General features: G+C 51.7%; 1 protein-coding gene and 1 long non-coding RNA gene across 3 annotated transcripts in view; one reads left to right on the top strand and one right to left on the bottom strand.

Annotated features, from left to right (window-relative positions):
- Positions 1 to 25143, top strand: part of CELSR1 (cadherin EGF LAG seven-pass G-type receptor 1) — a 148447-nt gene that overhangs the window by 28898 nt on the left and 94406 nt on the right. The gene's annotated exons all lie outside the window — the stretch shown is intronic.
- Positions 9992 to 12480, bottom strand: LOC139080214 (uncharacterized). The gene is made up of 2 exons (XR_011534529.1): positions 11665 to 12480; positions 9992 to 11551 (listed from the first exon to the last, which is right to left on the bottom strand). It is a non-coding gene; the product is annotated as an uncharacterized lncRNA (long non-coding RNA).

The following is a 25143-nucleotide window of genomic DNA, read 5'->3' as shown; positions in this document are numbered from 1 at the left end:
TATATATTGATTTATATTTCCTCTTTGTATATTCATAATGTATCTTTATTTTTAACTTGTTGCCAACTTTTTGTAATTTCTAATTTTTCTTTTAACTCGCCAGTATCTTTTTAACTTGATGGCGGAAGTCTTAAATATTTTTGTTGTGTAAACTTGATCGTTTTCCTTTATGGCTTCTGTGTGCCCTGAGATGATGTGCTCAACCTTTCTGAACCCCCGTTTCTGTTCTGGAAAATAGGGACAGTACTACCAAGCTGCTAGGGTTGTCTGAGGATTAAATGGAAGATGAGGCCCAGCCCCCAGTGCCTGGCCCAGCCTCTGGCCCCTTGGCTCCTCCTTGTTGGGAACTGACCACAGCCAGTTTTGTTCACTATCACTCGATTCTCTCCGGCAGTGACTACTGGCGGCCCCACCACCTGGTGTGCTGGAGGGAAAGGGAGCCTCAGGCTGCCTCTGCGCCCAGAGGGACCGCTGTAGGAAGCAGGCCCAGGCACGGTCGAAGCTCCTGTCCTGCAGGCTCGTGTCCTCTCCGCTGCTCCAGTAGTGTCTGGCATGGAAGGGCCCTGGAAGCAGAGGCTGAGTCTTCTCGCACAGGCTGCAGCCGACCTTCTGGCTGGAGCTGGGCAGCAGAAAGCCTGTAGTGACTGACTGCACGCCACCAGACCCCTGGCAGGCTGGAGTCCTGGGTGCAGGATTCCGTTCCCAAGGGTGCAGGCTCTGAGCCTGCTAGGTTCTTAGGTCCTGTCCCTGGGATGGCAGAGGCCCCGGTGGTATTGCTGATTGGTACACCCAGAGCCACTTACCTCGCCAGGAAACACCCCCTCTGATACCAAGCCTTTGGAGTGGGTGGGGACAGAGATGGGGGAGTGTCCCGGAGTTGCCCTGGAGCGGACGCGTCCAGCTGGAGTCCTTCAGATGCTAAGCCGGTGCCCTGGGGTGTAGTTCCAAGGGGGCCTGGGGAAGACACCTAACCTGTGTCTCCACTCCACCTGTGCAGCCCACTCTCCCCGGGAAGTGACTTAAATCCAGTCCTGCCTGGCCTACCGCTGATGGAGCGCACACTCTTCCAAGTACATGTGGTTTCTGATTTGGGCCCAGGTCCTTGAATATTTACAGTTAAGGGGGAAAAGTCAGAGGGAGGTAGGAGCACGTGGGGATATGATCATAGGTTCCCGTGTCACTTGCCTGGTGACCTTGGGTTTGTCACGTAACCTCTCGGAACCTTGATTTCCTCGTGTGATAAACAGGGGCGGTGGCTCCAGTTTCACAGGTGTATGCAAGGCCCCCAGCAGAGTATTGGCTGTGCCGTCAGGGCTCTGGAAGTCGTCCTTGTCATTAGTGGTTTCAGTTGCTAATTTCCCAATAAAGTATCCTGTTTTCTCTAGAGTGGTTTTCTGAGTAGTTGATAAAAAATGTAATGACTGTCCCCTGCTCCTTCCGAACACAGGTGAGTCACAAATTGCTCGGACCACACCTGCCTCCACTGGTGCTTCCTGGGATGGTGAAGATCGTATGTTTGTCTTCATTTTCCCTTCAAGTCAAGGAAGCTTATGGCTGTGCCAGAGGAGATTAAAAAAATACTCAGAAATTCTTTTCGGGGAGTTACTCTCTGAGTTAATGGAAAGATGCATTCAGTTATTTCTCATCAGAGATGTGCAAATATCAAAGGGAGATGTTCGATTTTTAAAATAACAGTTAAGTTCTATCTTTGTGGGGGGTCTAAAAACTATGAGAAGCATGTGGCCGATGAACAGACTGATTTTCAGCTCTGACGGGCGGCCACCAGACCCGGTGTGCACACAGGGCCAGCTGTGCCATGTAAACGGTGGATACGAGCACCGTGGAGGCCACTGCCCCCCCCACCCTCCACCTCTGCGATTTCCAACTGTTTTCAGACACCGGGTGCGGGAACGCATTGGTGAGTTTCATTCTGCACCTGAAGGCCCACAAGCCACCAAGAATATAGAGCGGATAATAGTTATAAAGTGCATTTCAAGAAAAATGACATCTGACAAAGGGCCCGCAGAGTCATTGTTGTAAATTCCCTCCAAGATCAAAAGGCACAGGTGTGGGCCCTCACGGCCTCTGTTCTTTTGTGACAAGTTAGGGGCATCATTTACGCCCCCTTTGGAAGCTGGGATCCTTGCGTCATTTTGCCGGTGGCCTTTGTGCTGGGCTCCCATTCAGCCCGCCCCGTCATCTGAATAAGCATGGAGCGCCCGCTGTCATTGTCCCCGAGGTTACTCATCAACCGCCTCCCGCCTGCCTGCGCGGGGCTGCCCGTTTCCATGGTTACCGCCCCGCTGTAAATGTGATCCCGGAGCCTTGGGGGAGGGGCTGTATAAAAAAGAGCATCTCCTGTGGGCGCTTGAAACCCTGCACCCGGGTTTTGCTGCCCTGTTTCCGAGAACTTTCCCTGTGTCCCTCGGGGGCTGGGAGCCCGGCTTTCCTGTTAAAGCAGCGCTGAGAGCTGTGGGCCAGGGGCTGGGGTGGGGTTACAGCAGGAGAGACTGGATCCTGTGGGGCGACGGTCACTCCATGGGACCCGGTGTGTTCGTGGGGGGACGTGGCGGGGGGGCTTCGGTTTTTGGGAGGGGATTTGTAGACAGTGGAGGGGTTTAGACTGGAGCTGGTGGGGCAGTTGGCGCCTGGCAGCTTGGGGTTCTGAGAGGCAAAAGCAGAGGATGCTAGGAGGTGACGGGGCAAAGTGGGCAGACCAGGGGCACAGGGGGACACTGATTTGGTACGGTTTTAAAAGCTGCCCCATGGTTGGAGATTGGTGGTGGCCTGGGTTGTATCTCGTTTGTTGCTGGTTTTTTGTTTTGTTTTGTTTTGTTTTTTAGCAAAGTAGCGCTATCCTAGGGACAAAAGTCTCTGTGTGGGTCTGCCAAAGCTTCTTGAAAGTAGATCTGTAGACGTGGATTTGTGGGGGGTGTTTAAATTTTTATCAAATTGTGTTACAAAAACTCATCACTGGCTGACATTCTTGCCACCAGCTCAGAAGCTTGTTAATCTGCGTCTTTCCCAAGTTTGGTGTTATCATTGTCCAAAAGGTTTGCCAATCTGATGGGTAAAAAATAGCCCATTGTTTAATTTTCACCTTTCTCTGATTCCTTTGAGGTGGAGCTTCTTTTCAAATATTTATTTGCATTTCTTCTGTGGCCTGCCAATTCCTAGTCTGTCTTTTTCCCCTGGTTTCTGGTTTGGGGTTTAGCATTCCCGACTTCAGGATTATAAGTGTCCCCTGTCTTATTTTAATGTTTTTTACTGCTCTCTTCCTATCATATGTGGCTCTTTAATTTATGGAGTTAATTTTGGGGTAATGGTATGAAGTAAAGGTCTGGTTTTCCCACTTGTCTCAAAGCCTCTTGTTTGCAGAGAACATGCCTTCTCCTTGGAATGCCACCTTTGTCACAAACTGCAATCCCACAGCCACGGAAGAGGGAACGTTTCTCACTCTCCCATGTGGCTGTTTGTTCCTATCCCACACCACCCCACTATTTTAATTACTGTTATATTATAGCGTGTTCTGAAAGCCAGTGCAGCATATTTTCTCCCATTGCTTTTTTTTTCATAATTTTCTTGGGCTGTTTTTATGGATTTTCTCTTCTGTGTGAGCTTGATAAATGCCTTGTAAAGGTCTGTTGAATTTTTTAAAAATTCCACAGGAATTTTGGTGAGCATTGCCTTGTGTTTATGGATCACTTTGTGTAGTAGATTGAATGGTGGGCCCCCAAAAAATACATCTACACAGGACCTGTGGCTGTGACCTTAGGGTCTTTGCAGATATAGTTCAGCTAGGGATCTCAAGATGAGCTTCTCTTGAATTAGGATGGGTCCTAAATCCAGGGACAGGTTCTGAGAAGAGAAGGGGAGAGACACAGAGAGGAAGGACTTAGGAAGACGGAAGCAGGACTGGGGTGATGCACCCTCAAGCCAAGGATTGCTGGCCAACACCAAAAGCTGGGAAGAGGCACAGAACAGGTTCTTCTTCAGAGCTTCTGGAAGGAACCAGTCCTGCCAACCAACAGCTGGGTTTCAGAGCTCTGGGCTCCACAACTCTGAAGGAATTAGTTCCCCTTGTGTTCAGCCACCCCGTTTGTGCTACTTTGTTATGGCAGCTCCAGGAAACCAATACACTTTGAGACGAATGGTACTTCTACAATGTTGTTTTTCTATTTAGAAACAGGGTCTGTTTCTTCGTTTTTTTAATGTCGCCTTTGACATGCTGCAGTAAAATTAATCATGTCTCTACAGACAGATCGCATTCGGGCTCGTTTTGGGGGATTTTATGGGTTTTGTTGCTGTTGTGATAAGGACTCTGTCGTTGTGTTCAGTTACATTTTCTAGCTGGCTCTTGCTGGGTGTCAAAAAGTGATGGATTTTTGTCTGGTGCTTTTGTACTCAGCCACTCTCTCAAGCTCTCCTTAGTGAAAATCGTTTCTCTATCGGTTCTCTGGGAGAGCTGTCATATTGACTCAAAATAACGTAGGTTCTGTTCCTTTCTCTCGGTCACTTTCTCTCTCCCTTTTTTTCTGTGTTGTTCTGTGGTCAAGGGCTTTTTACCCTGGCGGAGCCTGGCAGCCCCTGTCGCTTGGCTAACGAGCAGGGTTAGGATCTCCTGGCACAAAGTCCAAGAGCTGACTCTTGACTCGAGACTTGTGGAGACACTAGTTGCTGGCAATGAGTTCGCTCGCTCCACTCAATCAGGATTCATTTAGTTTCTACTACATGCCGGGCTTTGTCTTCCATACTGGGGGTGCAGCATTGTGCCCGAAGTCTCAGCCAATGCAGTAGGAGAAAAAAAAAAAGGTGTAAACATAACACTGTTCTCGTTATAAATAAGGTAATATATAAATAATGACATTGCTATTACTTACAGGTGATATGGTTACACATAAAGAAAATCCAAAAGAATATGCAAATAAATGATTAAATAATAAGGGTCTTCAGCAGGATTGATGGATACTTGGGTAATATGTGAAATCAAATATGTTTCTTTGTACCAGCAATAAATGGAAAATGAAATGAGATATGTTATTTTCAGTAGCATAAAAAGATCAAAGAACCAGAAATAAGTCTCATAAAAGATGGACGGAGAACTGGGAGATGCGGCTGTTACTGGAGGAGTTCGGGGAGACCCACATCAGTGTTCATGGCTTAGAAGACTCAGTGTGTAAAGACGTCATTTCTCCCCAGACTGTTGTGTGGATTCAGTAAAGTACTAACCAAAACCCACAGGATTTTTAGGGAAAACTGAAAAAATCGATAAGCTGATTATAAAATTTACATGCATAAACATATGTTAATTTACATATAAATTTTCTGTGTAAATACAATTGGCCAAGAAGAGTCAAGGCAATCTTGAGGAAGAGAGGTGTGAGGACTTGGTCCGCTGGATGCTGAGGCTCCTTAGAAAGCCGTTGTAATTAAGAGGGTCTGCCAGTAGCCAAGGATGGCCACATAGGCCAGTGGAATCGACTGGAGAGCCCAGAAAACAGTCTCTGCATGTTTAAAAGTGTAACTTGGGGCTGGCCCGGTGGCGTAGTGATTAAGTTTGCGTACTCTACTTGGGTGGCTTGGGGTTCTCGGGTTTAGATCCCAGGTGCAGACCTACACACTGCTCATCAAGCCATGCTGTGATGGCATCCCACATGCAAAATAGAGGAATATTGGCACAGATGTTAGCTCAGCAACAGCCTTCCTCAAGCAAAAAAAAGAGGAAGATTGGCAATAGATGGTTAGCTCAGGGCCAATCTTCCTCACCAAAAAAAAAAAAAAAAAAAAAAAGTGTAACTGATTAAGTAACAAGGAATAAATAAGGAAATCATAGAGCTGACTTACATTCCAGAAGGATGATTCTGTGCTGGCGTTTATTTTTCTGAATATGCCTCATTTTGAATATCCTCTTTTGACCTGTCTTCCAGTTCATTATCTTCATTATCAACTGAGTCTAATCTATTCTTAAACCCATCTAAAAGGCTCCTGCGTGGAGGTCACCTGTGGTTCTCCCAGGCACCTGGGGACGCAGTTTATCGCCCTGTCATGAGCAAGCAGTGAGGCCCAACAAACTTTCCAGATAGAGGAGCCACTCCCTTGCGTTCCTTGTGGGCGGGGGAGAGAACGTATACAGACCAGAGGGGAGGGCTTCCAAGGGGTGATGGCGCCCAGCAGGCCCCACTGGCTGGAAGGACGGATTGGGTTCAGTCTGTTCTCTCAGATATTCTTTTTCCCCCGAGAAATTGTAAATGTTTTCCAAGTTCCTTTTGTCTCCCTTTTAATCCTTCACCCTATTACTGAGAGCCGATTTCTAATCTGGAGGAAAATACATCAAGGTAGGATCAACACAAGCTACTGATTTTGAAAACCAAGGGGCCAGTCATATGGAAGAGAGAAATCAAGAGGTCATTTTTGTCCTTGGTTGGAGTCAGGCCAGGAAGACTTTTTTCGGGGAATTAAAACAGGACTGTGTCTCTGAGCTCCATGTTGCTTGTTTATATAAATCCCACAACAGCATATAACTAAGACCATCGACGGCCAGCATGTTCTAAAGGACAGTTTTAGATGAGAAATGGAAGTTCTGTATTGAAACGGAACGAGCCTGTGAGCGTGGAGGTCTCTCCAGCAGCTCCTGGCATATTGGCCAGCTTCATTCCTGAAAGGAAGAGAGGATGCTTGCGTCCCGGGGGATTGCCTGGAGCCTGGGAGGTGTCCTGGATTGGACGTCTGGCTTCAGCCATCACAGATTGCAGTGGCCCGACCATTCCCTTCTCTTCTCTTTTGTCTCCAAGTTTCCGACATGGCGTCACAATAGCCAGCCCCTGTGCGCATTTTAACTCAGGCTTCCCTTACCTGCCTGCAGATATTGAAAGAATAGAGTGACTTGTAATTTTTCTCCTTTTTGCTAGGTTACAAGAAAAACTAAAAAAACCCGCCTTTCTGGCTGAGTTTTCTTAGGACGGTAGTTTTCAAATGGGGGTGATTTGCCCCCCCCGGGAGACTTTGACGATGCCTGGTGGGCAGCACGGGCCCTGGACACACGTGGGTTTGCATTTTGGCATGTCATTAACCAGTCAAGTGACCTTGGGCAAGTCACTTAACCTCCTGACCTCTGAGGCCTGGTCCGTAAAACAAAGAAAATGAAAGCTGGCAGGCAGGACAGGTGGAGCGTTAGGAGGAAGTACCTGGAGCTGTGTCACCCGGGCTGGTGGTGGACGGGGTTGATGAGAACAGCCGTGGGAATGGAAGCTGTGCCTGGGGAAGGGCAGACGTGTTTGCAGGAGATTGGTGTTGTGGATTTTTCAGTTGTTTTCAAAGGGAGCCCAACCCCCTGTCTGCAGGCTGCAGCAGCTGTGAAGTGGCTGAGGGATGCCCCCCACCCCTGCCGGTGTTACCTCTGCTCCCAGCGTTTCACCCCCAGGTCACATCTCAGAGGTGTTTTTTGGGTAAAATGATAATGGCCCTGGAGTGCGCAGATGACTTGTCTCTTGTGACACAGAACGTTTAGACCGAACATGGGGACATTTGGATGAAGGCGTTGGGGGAGTGGTTCCAGGAGCCCAGCTTGGCTGGAACCTCTCCAGGGGACCCCGGAAAATCCCTTCTCCTGTCTCGTCAGGAGTGCAGGGCCCTGTGAGGCTGAGGGTCTTCCTGCTGGAGGAGACCGGGACCCCAGGTGCACTCTGGCGGGCAGGCTGTGTCAACTCAGGGAGCTCCTTGCACTTCTGAAAGTCGGTAGGCAGAAGGCGCCTCCGTGGCCTCTCACAGCTGCAGGGGGAGGAAGCTGAGACCCGAGGGGGAGGGCTGCGTTCACCCCACCAGCCGGCGGGCAGCCCGGGTCTGGGTCTGCGTGTCCAGATCTGAGAACTTGCTGTCTTTGGAACCTGCATATTCTCCTGGACAGACTGAGAGCTGCTCTCGGGCTTGTGAGAGAGGAACCCAGCCTCCCTGGGCCCTGCAGAGGCCTGGGCCCATCTCCGAATCAGGGGAGGCCGGGGCCTCAGGGGTCCTGTGGAGTCTAGGCAGCGGCTTCCCCTCTGATTAGAAGGGGCATGATGGCCACTCGGCACCTGCAGGGGCCTGGGCGCCCGGAGCCCTGGCCGCCTCCCTGCCCGCTGGGCTGATAATTACGGCCTGGCTGTGCCCCCAGCAGGCGCACTGGGAAAGCCGGCCTCAGGTCGGTGAAGTGCCCTCGGCAGGAAGCTCTCCACCCACCCCTCCACTGGGCAGGGAAGAAGTCACCTCCAGATCACTACTGGCTGGCACTTTGGGTTGTGACAACTAGAGAAACTGGGGACAACAGCAATTTGTTGGTTAACAATGTAGAGCAAAGAAAAAGCACTAGTCCCAAGACTGTTTACAAGCTGAAAATGATCATTCACTTTGGAAGAACTAAATTCCTGGCAGTTAGTTTTCAGGTGAGAACCTGTAAGCAGCTGGAAGGTGGCCTGGCCCTGGCTGTGGGCACTTCTGGCCGTCCGAGCCGATTTATCCCTTCCTGCCGCCATGACCCCAAGTTCCACGTGCCAGGGGGAGTGGGGCTGCCATGCAGACAAGCAGTTCCCCAGTCTTCAGCAGAGAACGCTGTTTCTGGCAGCTTCTCTGCTGTGGGGCTGGGGGAAGCGTCTGTTCCTTCTGTGACCCTCGGCCAGGCATGGGGGGCGTCCCGGCTTCTGGCACCCGGTGCCAGGCACGGCCTCGCTCTGCTCACCTGTGCTTCTCAAGTGCTACCCGTGGAGCTGGGGACTCAGGAGATTAAGCCGTGCCCTCCTCACCAGTCCCACTGGGTCCACACGCATGTGTACACACACACACACGTGCAAGCACCCCCGCACACAGACATACTTCGCTGGCGCCTCTGTGGACGTTCCATACACCGAGTTTCCTCCTTGCCACACACGTTGGCCTCTGTAGGTGACTGGCGTGGCCGGAGGCTCCTTAGCAGGACTTGGCTGCCACATCCCCCAGACACTCCTGGTGTGTCAGCCTCTCAGGCCATCCCCGTGTCCTTGTCCTTGCCGGCCACCATGCCCCTTGAGGCCAAGTGGGGAGGTCATGGGGCTGCAGTGCCTGAGTGCCTGCGTGCTCTGAGTGCCTCTGGGAGGGGGGCACCCACAGCTCCCGTTGTCACCAGGCGCACTGATGTAACAGCTTCAGATACCAGCCCTGAACACATGCTGACCACAAGCCTTCACCCAGCTGCTCTTCCCACCTACAGTGCCCAGTCCTCCTGCAGCTGAAGCTCAGGGCAGGCCCCTCTCCTCCCACCATCAGCGCCCTGACACCCCTCCCCCCTCCCATCAGCACCCTGACACTCCTCCCCCCCATCAGCACCCTGACACTCCTCCCCCCCATCAGCACCCTGACACCCCTCCCCCCCATCAGCACCCTGACACTCCTCCCCCCCATCAGCACCCTGACACCCCTCCCCCCTCCCATCAGCACCCTGACACCCCTCCCTCCTCCCATCAGCACCCTGACACCCCTCCCCCCTCCCATCAGCACCCTGACACCCCTCCCCCCTCCCATCAGCGCCCTGACACCCCTCCCCCCCATCAGCACCCTGACACCCCTCCCCCCCATCAGCACCCTGACACTCCTCCCCCCCATCAGCACCCTGACACCCCTCCCCCCATCAGCACCCTGACACCCCTCCCCCTCCCATCAGCACCCTGACACCCCTCCCCCCTCCCATCAGCACCCTGACACCCCTCCCCGCCCCAGCACCCTGGCTGCTCCCCACCCCTACTCCCCATTGTATCCTGGGTGCCCCTCCCCCGTGCCCCCATTCTCACCTTGGATGCCCTCCCCATGGCACTTCACACACCATAATTGTCTCTGGCCCCATCTGTCACCTCCACCAGGCTGAGGACGCCTTGAGGGCAAGACTGTGGGTTTTTCCTCTTGGCAGATCTGGGCCTGGCATGCAGAAGGCTGCAAATATTTGTTGAATTAATGAGTGACAACAATTTTAATTAGTTCCTTTGAGTTTAGATTGCAGATTAGGATCTTTAAAAGGTTTATTATACCAAATAATTTTTAATTATAAATGAATTGTAAATGTAGTCAGCTGTGGTAATTCCTGAGCGAACTTATATATCGTTTTCAGGACCGTTGGGGGAAGAGGGAAATCCAATTTGTTACTCTTAAGTCATCTCTTAATCGCTTAATAACAGGATGTCTGATATTGGATTAATCTCTTCCATCTGCTCAGACCCTCACTCAAGGCGCCACTGAAAGAGGCTGGAGCTGGCGTTCTTCGGGACCTTGGAAGTGTGTGAGAGTGTGTGTGAGTGTGTATGTGAGGGGTTTGTGAGATCGTGTGTGAGTGTGTGTGTATGTGAGGGTGTTGTGTGAGTGTGTATGAGTGTATGAGAGTGAGTGTGTATGAATGTGTGAGAGTGTGTATGTGAGGGTGTTATGAGAGCGTGTGTGAGTGTGAGTGCATATGTGAGGGTGAGAGTGTGTGAGTGTGTATGTGAGGGCGTTGTGAGGGTATGTGTGAGGGTGTGAGAGTGTGTGAGTGTGTGAGTGTATATGTGTGTGAGAAAGTGTGTGTATATGAGTGTGAGGGTGTGTGTGAGGGTGTTGTGAGAGTGTGTGTGTGAGTGTGAGGGGGCATCACGTGGAGCGGGCACTGGTGGGAGGCTCTGGCCATGTGCACAGTAGGTGCTCAGTGGAGAGCTCCTCCTGGCAGCCAGGTGGCCTGCAGGGCTGGGAACAGGAGTGAGCACACTGCCTTCAGGGACCAGGAGCTGACAGGTCGGGGTGGGCGTTATGGGGCCCAGGACGCATCTCAGAGAACATTCTGTGTGGACTGTGTCCTCATGTGTGACTTTGAAAAGTCCCTGCAGCCTGAGGGCATGTCAAGAGCAGATTCCAGCTGGCCACCAGGTGTATCGTTGTGATAAAACCAATCTGGTTCACAAACGTAGCAGACAGCTCCGTTTCTTCCCTCCGTCCGAGGCTGGCCGCCCCAGGTCCAGCCCATTCCCAGACTGCCGGGCCTGAGCCTCCATGACAGGATTGCACCCGAGCCTGGCGTGCGTGGAAAGTGCAGACCTGCATGGAGATGGCTTGGGCGCAGTGTCAGCCGCCCGTCTTGGAGACGCAGATTCCTCGGCAACTTGGAGACTCGCAGACACAGGGCGCGTTGTGGAACGGCAGGTGTCAGCCAGCCAGATGCTATTTTCAGCTTCACTGGAGATGTTCCCTCGTCTCCAGGCCCCCTGACAGTGAGCCAGACAGAAGCTGTGTGACTGTGTTCTGTGCACTTGGCTGGCACACGGGCCTCATCCCGTCCGTGGGAGTGTTGAGTCTTTCTTGAATCTTCTCGCTCACCAACTTCAGAATAGGCCCACAGCTCATTAATTTCAGGGGAAGGGCATGGGGGGCCGCTAACAAAGGCCATGGGAGGGGGACCGCAGAGCAGATAGGAGGATGGAGGGTTTATCTTCCACTAGAACCAAATTTGAGGTGGGAAAGAGTTTTTATTCTACTCCTTGAATCCTGGAAACTAATTTCACCATCTGGATGCAGGGGGAGAAGAAGCCTGAAAAAGAAGTAAATTAAAACACTCAACTCCAGAAAAACGTGTAAGGTGTCATGAAGACAAGAGAAGGAAAGATGCTAAAATACACATTTTCTCTCTTTGCTGAAAGATACCTTTTCCCGGGGAGTCCTCTGCAACTTTCTCTCAGGCTTCTTCCACAAGAATTCCTGGTTAATCATCTAAAACGACCGTGTCTTGCCCTTCTAGTGTCGTGCGAAATCTGTCTCTTGAAATTTAAGATTGGAATTTTCTTAGCAAATATTTAACCAGAAAAAAAAAATATCCCTGCTTTTCTGTTCTGAGCAGTTGCAACGTAAGTTGCAAATTAATAGACGTCTGGGCCAATATTTGATCTTTTCACCAAAAGAAAATAATTTGTCGGCTCTTCACTCAATTGGAGGGAAGGGTCCCTGGGAGTTGCAAAGACGCTCTGTTGCTGTTGGTGGGAGGTTGTCCCCACTGATGCTGGGGACCAGGCTGGTGTCACCACCACCAGGCAGCGGGTGGGTGAGGTCACGGTGGATGTTCACTCCAGCACCTCTGCCGGCCACAGGGCCGCTGTGGGCAGTTCCAGGTCCCTGACCAGAGCAGGCACAGCTGTGAGTGGCTGAGGGGGCTTCACGGTGTGTGAGGGCAGCTGCCCCCTGCCCGAGGGAATCCTGGGCTGCCCCTGGCCCCCTGACTTCAGGAGTTAACCCACCAAGGGGTCAGAGGCTTAATATAGACTCTCAGTGGTATTTCTGTTTCAAAAGGGGTCTCAGTGAAATTATCCTGGAAGGGACTTCAGGGAGTGGGGAGACACTTGGGGGCCAGGAGGCTGGCCCCTCTAGTCCTCAGCAGGTGCTACCCCCTCCGTCTCTTGAGGAAGGTTAAGCCTGCAGCAGCTGCTACCGTGGGCTGGGCTGGGCTGGCGGGAGTGGTCCTGTCCCCTTCAGGGGCCGAGCAGCCAGGGTGGGAGAGCTGTGTGGTTGCCAGGTACCCCCTACCTCAGCTGCCTCTTTCTTGCCCCGTTCTCCTAGGTTTCTGGGTGAATGTCCTCGGGGCTCTTCCCTACAGGTCAGAGCTGGACCAGGGTCTGGGAGCCTGGGGAATGTCCTGGGTTTTGTCTCGCTTCATGAACCCTGTGCTCAGTGTGCTGACTGACTCTGGATGCAGAGGAAGAAGTGTCTGATGCTGTTTCCAGTCACCTTTGTTTTTGCACATTTGCTCCTAAATGGGTACAAATTATTGGCATTAGAAGTCCTTGCCGCTCCCTCTCTTCATTAAGCCTCTGCAGTTAATAATTATTTTCTCTCTGCAAAGTATAGTTCATGTCAAACAGCAGAATAGGCAGGTGCAGGGTACCAGGCCTCCCCGGCCGGTTCAGGAAGATCACAACTTACGTCCTTGTAACTTGAAGGCTGTGTGTCCCGGGCCCAGCCCCTGAGCCTCTCTGGGCCCCATGTCCCTCGTCACTGGGGTGGCTGGATCTGCTCTGGCTCCTCACTGGGCTGTGGGCGGACAGAAGAGACGATAGGTAAGAACAGTGGTGCAGCTCTTGCGGGTTGCAGATCTCCATGGGGCAGGAGAGCCCCTCATCCTGGTTTTACTGATGTGGAAACGGAGGTGTGGGCAGGCTCAAGGACTTGCCCAAGGTCACAGGAAGTGGGTGGCAGAGCAGGATTGTCTCAAAAGCAAGTGTCTTCGAGAGCCAGGTGGAATCTTGGGGCCTTTCGTGACCCAGGGGTCATGCAGTGACACTGTCCTCCTCTATTGACGGAAGCTGTCCCCAGCCCACCCAGATTCAAGAGGGAAGGGACCCAGGTCTCAGCTGTTGGAAGGAGGATGTCAAAGCGTTTGTGGCTGTTTTATTAAACCACCACATTCTTCAGACTCACTGTGCCCCAGACAGAAAACCTCGCCTCCTTCCTGAGTTTCCTGTCTCTGGGAATGGTGTCCCCATTGAAGCCAGAAACCTCGACTCTGCCTCTTTCTCCTAGCGATCGCTCCCCCTTCCACACTCTATTTTCATTTAAAGAATTTTCATTGTGGTTTTGAAAGAATTCAAATATACGAGATAATATAACACACACGTGTGCGGTGTGAAGGACCACAGACACGTGCACCGTAGACCCTTCCGTGTCCCTGACGGCCTCTACGTGCCTCCCCGGTCGCATCCCGCTCCGGCTCCTTCCCTTTTCCCTCTGGTTCCGCGGCACGCCGTGTTAGTTATCAAGAGGACGCTGGCCCACAGCCCTCGTCTGCTTTCCTCAAATCCAGAAGCTCTGAAAACCAGAGTAAGTTTTGCAGAAATTCGTTTGGCGGCAAAACCTGATCCAAACCGACGTGCGGCTGTGGACAGTTTTTATCCTGCTTGGCGCGAACGTTCCCACGCGGGGCTGCAGGAAGCTGACGCATTTGGCTGTGGCGTCTGCTGTTAAGTAAGGTGGTATGTGTACCGTGTTACTGTCTTGAATTGAAAAAATTCTGAATTCCAGGACCTTCTGGTCCTGAGGGTTTCAGATAAAGGATTCTGGACCTGTCTTGTTAGTTGTGTCTGTTTCTGGAGTTTGGATAAGTGGTACCATCCTGGATGTCTTCATCCGCGGCCTGCCTCTTTCACTCAGCATCCATGTTGGGGTCCCAAATTGTTGTTGGTTCTTCTCACTCTTGTGTGGTGTTCTATCCAGTGAATGCACCTCTCTATTGATCTGTTCTGCTGCTTGCTATTCTTGAGTGCATCTCCCGGCCCATGGAGGCATGACTTCTCCTGGGTCCTGGGTGTGGACCCTGAATAGCATTGCTGGCCATCTGGCATGGGAATGATCCGTGCTCTTAGATACCTCCTGGTGCTTTCCAGAATGATTGGCACAATTTGCATTCCCACCAGCAAAGAATGAGCACTTCTCCTTGCTCCCTCCTTGCCGTCACTTGTTCATGTCTGGCTTCTTAATTTTTGCCAATCTGGTGGGTGTAAAATGGTATCTCATTGTGGTTTGAATTTGCATTTCTCAGGTTACTAATGATGTTGAGCATCTTTTTATTTGTTTTAGGGTCAGATATGTTCCAGTTTGTGACTTGTCTTGTCATTAATTTTTTAAATCAGGTTCTTTGTAAAGTTCTTCTATTTAATGTCACAATTTGTCACTTTTTCTTTTTATGGTTGTTTCATGTGTGTTAAGAAATCCTTATATGCCTCAAGATCATAAACATAAGTTTATACGATCTCTTCCAAAATAGATTTTGCCTTTCACGTTTAACTCTTTAATTCACTGGAGTTGGATTTTTTGGTTCGGTGGAGGTAGGGATCCAATGTCATTTCGTCCTCCATATAGATGGTCTCCAACCGATGATCTCAGGACCGTTTGTGGAGTGGGTCCTCTCTCCCAGTGTCGGCTCTCTGGGGCGCATCCTGCTCTCTCTGCTGTCCGCAGTCCATTGGTCGGTTTCCTGCCAGCCCTCTGGTTACTGTGGACTCACATCTCAGAGAACCCGGCCCCTCCTGTGTTCTTCAGTAGTGCCCTGGCCATTCTTGGATTCTAGAATCATCATTCAGGTTCTGTGAAGGACCCTGTGGGGATTTTGATAAGAATGGCAATGAATCTATAAAGCAGTTGGAGTAGAACTGCTGCCCTTTCCATGCTGGCTCTTCCTGTCAGTGAATATAGCGAGGTCTTCATTTCTGTCAACAACAGTTTCTATTTTTATTTATAAAGGGCTTTTATGTCTTTTATTAGATTTATTCTTAAGTGAAGCATATTTTTGCTGCTATTGTAAATGATGCTTTAAAAATTACATTTTATGAGGCTGGCATAAGGAAATACGTCTGATTTTTCTGTCTCGACCTCCTCTGTAGCCACCTTGCTAAATGCTCTTACGCGTTCTGACAAGTCGTCTGCAGAGCCTCTGGAGTTTTCTGTGTCGACTGTCACACGATATGTGAATAATGATGTTATATCTTCTTCCTTTCCACTCATTCATTCATTATCCCACTCATTCATTCATTCATTCTCTTGCTGTGCTGCCTTAGGCCTCCAGGACAAGATGGCAGTGGTGAAGTGGGCACCACTAAGTGCGATGTTGGCTGTTGGGCTTTTCTGGAGGCCCTGGATCATTTTAAGGAAGCACCTGTCTCTTCTTCGTTTGCCTAGAGTCTTTATTATGAGTGATTGCAGAATTTTCTTGAATCTTTTCCTCTACTTATTGAGATGCAAATAATGCTTTCTTAAAAAAATGTGGTGTTATGTTAACACGTCTTCTAATGTTAAATTCCTGAGAGATTTAAATCCAATTTGGTCTTGATATGTTGTCTTTTCTATACATTATTAGATGTAGTTTACATTTTCTCCTTTTTGAGAATTGTTGCATTTATGTTCGTGAGTGACTTGGCCGGTAATGTTTCTTTCTTATGCTCTGCTTGTCTGGTTTTGGCATCAAGGTTACAGTAACCTCGTAGAATGAGGTTTTTTCTTGCTGCTGTAACAAATTACCACAGACTTAGTGCCTTGAGATGATCCAGATTTCTTCTCTTCAATTCACTAGGTTGGAAGTGCTGCCCAGGCCTCACGGGATGGAGCCGAGGTGTGGGCAGGGCTGCCTTGCTTTCTAGAGGCTCTGGGGGAAACTCTGCTTCCTGGCCTTTTCCAACTTCTAGAGGGGCCCACATTCCTTGGCTTGTGGCCCCATCTCCATCTTCACAGCCAGCAGGTGGCATCTCTGTGACCCCGCTTCTGTCATCACAGCTCTTTCTCTCACTCTCTGCTCCTGCTTCCTCTTCCATTTTTAAGGACCCTGTGATTACAGGGGGCCATCTGGATAGTCCAGGATAGTTTGCCTGTTTTTAAGGTCAGCGGCAACCCTTTTCCGTGTAGCGTAACGTGCTCACAGGCTCCAGCCTCAGGACCAGACCTCTTTTTTTTCAGGGAGGGAAGGCATTATTTTGTCTATGACACATAGCTATGGTAAAAGATTTATGAAAGTGCCAAGTAACAACATGGTCTCCTGCTCCCCCGTCCCCTAGAGTCCCCACCAGGGTGCACGTGTCCTGCTCAGAGGCAGCCTCCGTCTCCCGCTTCTTTTGAACCTCCTGGGAGGCCAAGGAGAGCCTGTGCTGCTCCGGGCATCAGAAGAAGCTTTTCCCAAAGACGAGGCATCTGGTTGAGGTGCACCTGTGTCGTCTGCCCTGCAGGGTGCCAGATGACACTTCCAGAGCCAGGCCCAGATCGCGGTCCCCCAGCAGCCACTGCTGCCTTCCTGTCCTGGAGGCACTGTGGGGCTTAGGGCTAGGAGCGGCTTAACATTTGTCACCAGTGGTTCCCAGAGACAGTCTGAATTTCAGAGGCGCTGCTGGCCAGCGTGGGGGTCGAGAGAGGGCCAAACACAAGTCTAGCTTGAAATGTTGGAGAAACAGAAACTTCCAGTATGAAAGGAATCCCAGGGGGCATTCTTAAACCAGCACACGCAGGTGTCTGTACGCAGAACTTCCAGTGCAGGGGAGGCGCGAAGGAGAAATGGCACACGAGTACCCTCGTCTACATGGTACCCGCCCAGAGGGAGGTCGAGGGTCACCTGCTGCTCTGCCCATCCATGGGGCTGGAGGGGGAGCGTGCCTTGGTGACTGCCCAGCTGAGTGGTGGACGGCACTTTTGGAGCCAGAGCCCGGAATGTTCCAGACTGGCACCTGTCTGTCGCGAATCTGCGGGCTGGCGGTGGGCTGCTTGCGAGCAGCTGTGACTGAGGGGCCTTGCGGAGCTCTGAGCAGGGCGCCGGGCTCAGCGGCAGCAGGCTGGACTTGGATGTGTGTTTGTCAGAAATCTCCTCTTTATTGCCCACAGTTCTCTTGGACTGACAGCCACTCCTTGACATGTCCGGGGCTGGAAAACATGTGAGTGTCCCTCAGCAGGTGCCAGGGGCCACATTGCCATGCTGTGGGGCATCATTCGGGTCAGAACAAGGCAGGGTGCTCCCTAGTTCTTTTAAATCCATTTTGGGACTTAATCTTTGTCTCAGGGAACTTTGCCCATTTTCCTCGGGTGGAGGCGAGGAAGAGCGAGGCTGGACGGGGTCCCTGTTGGCTCCGCGGGCGGAGGGAAGCCCCAGATGCAGCTGCTGGGAGGCGTGGGGGCCCCGAGCCGGCCTACCAGCTCAGGGTGCTGACCCCCAGGCCCTGCTGCTTCCTGGGTTCCTGGTTCTCACTGAGAGTCTCAAACTGGAATTAGACTGTAGAAACTTTTATGTTGTTGCCTAGAGCAGGACTGTCACCTGCGTGCGATTCTGTCCCCAGCGGACATCTGACAGTGTCTGGGGACATTTTTGGTTGTCACAGCTGGAGGATGGTGGCTAACTGACATTAGCGGGTGGAGGCATCCTGGGCGGCCCCTCACCGAGAGTGATCCGGCCCCTGAGGTCGGGCGCGCTGCGGTGGAGAAGCCTGCCCTGGAAGCTGAACCTGCTGCACCCTTGCTGTTCTCCTCCTCGTCCTCGCACAGCCCGCATGTCAGGCCTGGCGATCAGCATGCACCCCCAACACGGGGTTTAGTGGGATCGGACTTCTGCATTCCTGTTTGGCAAACGACGCCTGTGTATTGTTCAATCAGTACTTGAAGTAAAACAAAAACCAGAGACAGCAGAGGTTCCTGATGAAACTCAGCGCGGTCCCGGTGGAAGGCAGAGGCGGCCGCGTGTGTTCACGGCGGGCATGTGGCCCTCCCGTGTGCGGGGTTTCCTTCGCAGTATTTAGTTTATGGCATCAACGGCTGGCGGTGGCTCAGCTCCACTCGGCATTTTCACGGGGAGAGAGTTCCTTCGATCATCGCCAAGGTCAGAGGTGGCGTCCCAGCTCCTTGAAGTCGAAGGTGGTTCTGTGCTCACAGCAACTGTTCGTCTCCTCTGACTTCATCCACTGCTTGGTTTTAGGGAAATTGTTCTTAAGATGCCTTTGAAAATAGTTTTTTCTTCCTTTTGGGTAATCTCCTGCAAAATAAAGCAGGTTTTAATGTGTCAGTCCTTAACTCTTTTTTCCTTTGTTTTTATTGAGGTGATGCTCATGTAACATTAACCGTTTCAAAGCGGACAGTTCAGCGGCATTTGGCACATTCACGGTCTTGTGCAACCACCACCTCTGTCTAGTTCCAAAGCATTTCCCTCGCCCCAGAGAAGCCCCATACCCACCACACAGCCGCTCCCCACTCGCCCCCTCCCTGTGCGCTTGGCAGCCACCAGCTTGGTTTCTGTCTCTGTGCGTTCGCCTATTCTGGACATGGCACACAATCCTACAGCACGTAGCCTTTTGTGTCTGGCTTCTTTCACTCAGCGTAATGTTTTGAGGTGGATCCATGTTGTAGCCTGTCAGTGCTTCATTTATGGCTGTGTCTGAATAATATTCCTCTGTATGGAGAGACCACATTTTGTTTATCCATCCTCAGTTGATGGACACTTGGATTTCCCCTTTTTGTTTATTATGAATATCTCTGCTATGAGCATTCAGGTGCAAGTTTTTGTGTGGATATATGTCCTCAATTCTGGGTCATGTTAATTCTGTGTTTAACTTTTTGAGGAACCAGTCCGTAACTCTTCACTGAGAGTTATCTTGAGAAGAATGCACTTTCTCTGCATCTCAGCCCTCAGCCTCTGTAGCCTGCGGTCCGCTGGCCACTTAGAACCATGAACAAACCCACCTGTTATGATTTCAGCCTTCGAGAAGGTTCCATCCAGCATAGACATGACGAGCTGTGATTTTCACAGGATAATTGATGGTGTGAAATTCTGAATTAGACGTTAACTTCTGCCTTGGGATGGGAGCTTTAGTTTATACATGAAATCAGGAGAGAACATTTCTGAATCCAGGTTATCAAATAATAAGTATGGGAGTGACATTGAGAAGGAAGTTTTAGATATCTTTGTTGTTTCATTTCTCATGTACTTATGTTTTTATTTATTTATAATTGTAGTAAAATTCACGTAACATAAAAGCCACGATTGTAACCATTTTTAGGTGTGCAGTTCAGTGGCATTCAGTCCATTCACATTGTTGTCATCACCACTGTCCATCTCCAGAACTCTCATCAGCTCCCTGAAACTCTGCCCCCATCAGCACTAACTCCCCCTCCCCCGCCACAGCCCCTACACCGGCCGCTCTGCTTTCTGTCTCTGTGCATTTGACTCCTCTAGGGACCTCACATAAGTGCAATCATCCAAGATTTGTCCCTTTGTGACTGGCTTATTTCACTTGGCACAGTGTCCTCAAGGTTATTCCGTGCTGTCACCTGCGTCAGAATGTCTTTCCTTTGCAAGATCTCCTCATTTCTTGTGCCCCCTGAAGTCAGTCATTTTCTACCACGTATGCTGTTTATTTGGCTCACTTGATCCTGGTAGCCTGGAGATCTGGTTTCTTCTCCCTCTCCTCCTTGTCTTAGGAAAGAATAATTCCTTGTCATTGCAGAATTTTGTAATTTTGGAGGAGAGGAAGGGTGCTGGGTAAGTAAGTGTGTCTTGGAAACAGAATAATGCAGCAGAATCAAATTGTATACTTTATTTGAATGGTTGTATATTTGAAACTGTAAAAATTTTTAAGAGGAGCATTAAAATACTCATTATTTACCCATTTATGGGCTTCCCAGTGCCTGCGTGTGCATTTCCATTTGACCCGAGGAGCCACATCCCGGCCGGTGATGACTCAGCTGGAGCCTGCAGCCTGGGCCTGGGGCCCCACGTGCAGACTTGGGTTTGTTCTTTCCCACAGGGCTCCTCGAGGTTGTTGCAGTTCCTGGTGAGCAGCTTACATTTCTCACATTGCAGCTAGTTGTCCTGTTTGATTTGCATTGTTAACGGCAGTGGCGGTGATGGGACATGTTGACTGAGTGCTTTCCGTATGCCTGTGGGCGCTGGTCTGGAATTTGTACCCAGTGTCTTGGGTGGCCCTCCCAGCATCCTTATGGGGGGTGCCCTTGCTCCTGCCCCTGCTTACTGATGGGCCAAGCAAGGTTTGCCCATGTGAACACCTGACCCAGTTATCGGGGAGTGGGGTGTGGGCACAAAGTCAGGCACAGCTGGAGGGGGCTGGGGAAGGGGTGGGGGGGCCTTGACGTCATTGGAGGTGAAGGAAGAGTGGGCTGAGGGACTCACATGTCCATATGGGGGTGCATGTTGTGGTCAGGGCCTGGGTGCTGGGGCCCTGCAGGAGTGTGGATGTCCCCCCAAGATAGGGGTCAGGAGAGGAGCACCAACTCCGCATGAGGGAGGCATCGGGGTCCAGGGGCTGGGATCACGCACCTGGGGAGGGTGGGACTGGGGGCTCTCTTGGGAGGTCAGGAGGGAGCCCTCCTCCCCATTGTCCAGCTGAGGTCACAGCATCCATGGGGACAAGGAGGAAGGGGCCTCTGGCTCTGCCCTCTTCACCCACCCGGGACCTGGCAGAGCTGGGCCGGCCCCTTTAGCGCATTGCGAGTTGAGCGAAAGGCAAACGTGCAGACGCGTTGAGGGTGGCGTCTGGGTTTTTGTGTAGTACCTGATGTGCTGCTCACCCTGTGCTTGCATGGGACTCTCCCTTCCAGGGCCTGAGGGCCCCTCCTCCACACGGGGCAGGAGAAGCTGCATCTTTGCGGGCCGGCGGGCCTGACACCAGCACTTGCCCCTGCTGTCCCCCGAACGCTCGTCACCTTGTTCCTGTGAAGCGAACCCGGATCCCCAGACGCGGCTTCTAGGTTTGGCCTTTGTTGCCCAGAAAGGAGGGAAGCCAGACGCCCTCCAGATAGCAGATCAAAACCTCGCACCTGTCTTCTGCCCTCAGTTTGGCCTCAAAACAACAACACACCCCACGGAGGGAGGAACGCAGGGAACCACTTCAAAGTCCCCTGGCTTCGGGCCCGAGCAGGCACTCCCTGCCCCTTGTGAGGCCTCGGGAGAGGGCAGCACAAGTGACAGGAGTGCAGCCTTTGTCTCAAACCGGCTGGACAGCAAATAGCCGCCTGACCGCAGCACTGTGGCCGTGCCAACCAGGCCTGGCAGGGTGTCGGGGATAGGAGCCGGGGTGCCTCCCCCAGACCGTGGTGTGCGTGGGGTGGGGTGATAGACACTCACGGTCAGTGTTCCTGCTCCCTCCTGGCACCAGCTGTGTCTCAGCTGCCAGGGGTCCTGCCTCACTGCGTTGTCTCCAAGTCCCCAGGTGAAAAGTCAGCCTCTGCTCCTCCGTGTCCTCAGCAGACCCTCCCAGGCCGGGACCACGAGCCTCCCGACCCTCCGTCCGCCCCATTTCCCGTCGGTGGGTCTTGAACCCGGTCGTTCTGGGCCTGCTGCTTGCTGCCTGAGTGACCTTGGCTGGGTTCTTTGGTCAGCCTCTTTGCGCCTTATTGTCCTCCTCTGTGAAGGACCAGCAGTGGTGCCCCTCATGGGCTGTGACAAGGACCGAAGGGGCAGTACCGGGGAAGGTGTTAGGATGAAGCCACCACGGGCAGCAGTGAGCACCGTCTATCCACAGGCCCAGTCCACGCCGTGAGGACATTTCTCCTGCAGCCAGCCCCAGCTGCGCCACCCAGAGTGCGCGAGGCTGGAGCGTCGGAGGACCTCTGCCCACCTCTATGGCCCTGTCTCCCCACAACAACTGTCTTGCCTGTCCTAGGTGGATTAGTGTCCCCCCGAGTTCCAATCCGCCTGGAGCCTCAGAATGCGGTGTTTTCTGGAGACTGGATCTGCTCAGATGTGACCAAGGTCAGCTTTGAGACGAGGTCATCCTGGATTCGGGTGGGCCCTAATCCAACAGCCAGTGTCCTTTTAAGAGAAACACAGACACACATGGGGAGAAGGCTGCGTGATGACGAGTCAGAGATTGGAGTGACGAGCCAAGGAACACCAAGGACTGCCAGCGGCCACCAGCACCTGGGGGAGAGCCAGGGAGGAGATTCTTCCCCAAGGCCTCTGGGTGGAACCAGCTCTGCCCCTGCCTTGCTCTCCAACTGCTGGCCTCTCTGCTCTCGGACAGGCTGAGAGGCTGTGTTGCTTAAGCCGCTCAGGCCCCCAGGCTGTGGCGCTCTGTTATGGCAGCCCCAGGACAAACTCCATTCCTCCTTGGAGACCGCCTCCCCGCTGCCTCTGGGGTTGTCCAGGCACCGTGTCCTACAAATGCGGCTCTGTCCTGTGCCCTCTGAGCGCCACTGGCTCCTTGGAGGCCATCGCGTGACCTCTCCCTGCAGTGTCCGAGGCGTGGGCCCGCCACGAGGGACGTGATCGTGGACAGTGGTTATACTTTCACCAAAGTCGGAAGGCTGGACAGGCCCCACCCTCCGTGAAGACCTGCGGAGCTCTTCCTGTGCATCGTCTGGGGTTGTGGGCGAGGCACCTGCCAGTGAGCATCCTCCAGCCGCGAGCTCTGCCATCTGTTCTCTTTCCCACTGTGGCTTGGGGACATGGAGGTGACTTATCTTTCCTGAGGAAAGCCGTAGAAATTGCACTTGTGGGGCTCTGCAAGGCTGGCTTGGAGTTGCTGGTTCCAGCACCATTGGTTACAGCCACGGAAGAAACGCCTGGAATGCAGTCTGGGGAGAGCCCTGGGCAAGCTCTGTGTTTTCCAAAATAAAAATAGGCTTTTAACTGATAAACTTAGTGTGTGCTCACACAGAAGAATAGAACAATATAGGAAAGTATAGAGGAGAAAGTAAAAAAAACCCCGAATATCAGCGTGAAAAACAAGGAGAGTCTGAGGAACTGTCCCGGCCTCGGGGAGCTGAGGGGACGTGACGACTAGATGTCATATGGGCTCCTGGACAGGGTCCTGGGCCAGAGAAAGGACAGTAGGTAAAAGCTAAGGTAATCTGAAGACAGCGGACTTCAGTTAACAATGTATCCATGTTGTTACATTAATTGTAACAAATGTTATCACACTAGCATGCTAACACTGGCCGTGCGGAGATATCTGCAGGTCTCTGCACTCTCTTTGCATTTTTTCTACAAACCTAAAACTGTTCTAAAATAAGTTTATTTAAAAACAAATTCAGCGACCCAGACACAGCCACTGTAGACACTGGATGTTTTGCCGTCCCGGCCAATGGCTCTCTGGACTTGTGTACAAACATATTTTTTTGTTTGTGTGAAAAGGTCTCACTTTTTTCCCCTAACATCGTGTTGTCCTGTCTGTTCCAACAACAGTGGAGGTGTGTGTCACCGTTCTGGGTGGCTCCGTGGTTGGGACACCCGTTCTTTATTTAGGGGCCCCCTGTGTGGGGGCGGTCAGGTTTGTGCCTGTGGAGGCTCAGAAATCCAGGCCAAACGACTTGAGTACAAAGTAAGTTCATTGTCTCCCAGGACCTGGGGTGTCCAGGGGGGTCCATGGTCTTGAAAGAAATTAATGTAGATTAATAGTAGGGTGCATATTTTGTTTTCCAGCACACTCGATGTTAGTTAATATTTAATGCTCTTTTCTGGTCATGTTGTCATTTTGCCCCTAAGTGAAGATGTCTGTACCTGGAACGTGGCTCCTTGTTCCTGGGCATTCCTCTGTGCTGTGGCCCCCTGGGCTGCCTGCGGGAAGATCCCAGTGCTGGAGCCCCCATCCCAGCCGGGCAGGTGGGCAGGATGGCCCAGAGCACCCAAGACGGGCTCAGTTTTGACCTTAAAATCAGCATGACGTTTGCGTCCTGGGCCAGAACAAATCTATGTGTGGTTTAAGATTAAAAGGATGTTTCATAAGAACTGCCACCAGGAAACAAACCAACAATATCCTATGTTCCATATTGTTATATTGAGCCTTTGCAAAAAAAAAAAAAAAAGAAAACCAACAACAAAAAGATAGAGACATCCACAAAAAAAATAACTTACTTGGAAAATTGGAGTCTCTGATGGTGTTTGACCAAATGTCAATCTTGGGGTTAAAGAGGTGCCACTGGAAATCTTCATTCTTCCCTGCCTCCCTCCCTCTCTCCCATGAATGTTTATCCAGCAGCTTCTGAGAGCCAAGAACTGTTCTAGACGCAACAGGTACTGCAGGAACAAGACCTACAGGTTCTCAGTCCTCGTGGGCTCACAGAGGGAGAGACAGAGATGAACAAATAGTAATAAAATCAGGCTGTGGCTGCTCCTGTGCAGTAGGAGTAGGGATGTGGCAGAACATGGTTGGGGGGTGAGGAAGGCCCCTCGGATGCGGGACATTCAACTGAGATCTGGATGGGTGATGAGAGCAGTTCTCCAGGCAGAAGACAAGGTGTGCAAAGGCCCTGGGGCAGGAAGAGGGAGCCAGGGTGATAGGGACGTGTCGCTATGATGAGAGGGGAGGGTGATAGGGACAAATCAGGTAGGACCATAAGATGAGGTAAGCGGCGTGGGTTTTATTCTGGGTGCCATTGGGGGTCCCAAGGGAGTAGCAAGATGAGATGGGCAATTTAGAACAACTGCTGTGGCTGCAGTGTGAGGACTATGGTGGAGGGAAACTGAGGGACTTCCAAGTCCAGCCCATCCCAGGGGAGGGGAATCAGTGTTCACTCTTGCTGGGCAGTGGCCTGTGTATAGGGAGGGACGGAGGGGGTGGTGCCATCCTTGAGGCTGTCTGCCACAACACGCTCTGCCATTTTCTTTTCCTTAATTTGTTTTTCCTCGTTATTTATTAGTGATTACCACTGGCCCTTTGT

The sequence above is a fragment of the Equus przewalskii genome, chromosome 29, assembly GCF_037783145.1.
Source record: "Equus przewalskii isolate Varuska chromosome 29, EquPr2, whole genome shotgun sequence".
NCBI lineage: Eukaryota > Metazoa > Chordata > Mammalia > Perissodactyla > Equidae > Equus > Equus przewalskii.
Note: the sequence above shows the minus strand (reverse complement) of the source record. Positions and strands in the feature narration are given on the sequence as shown.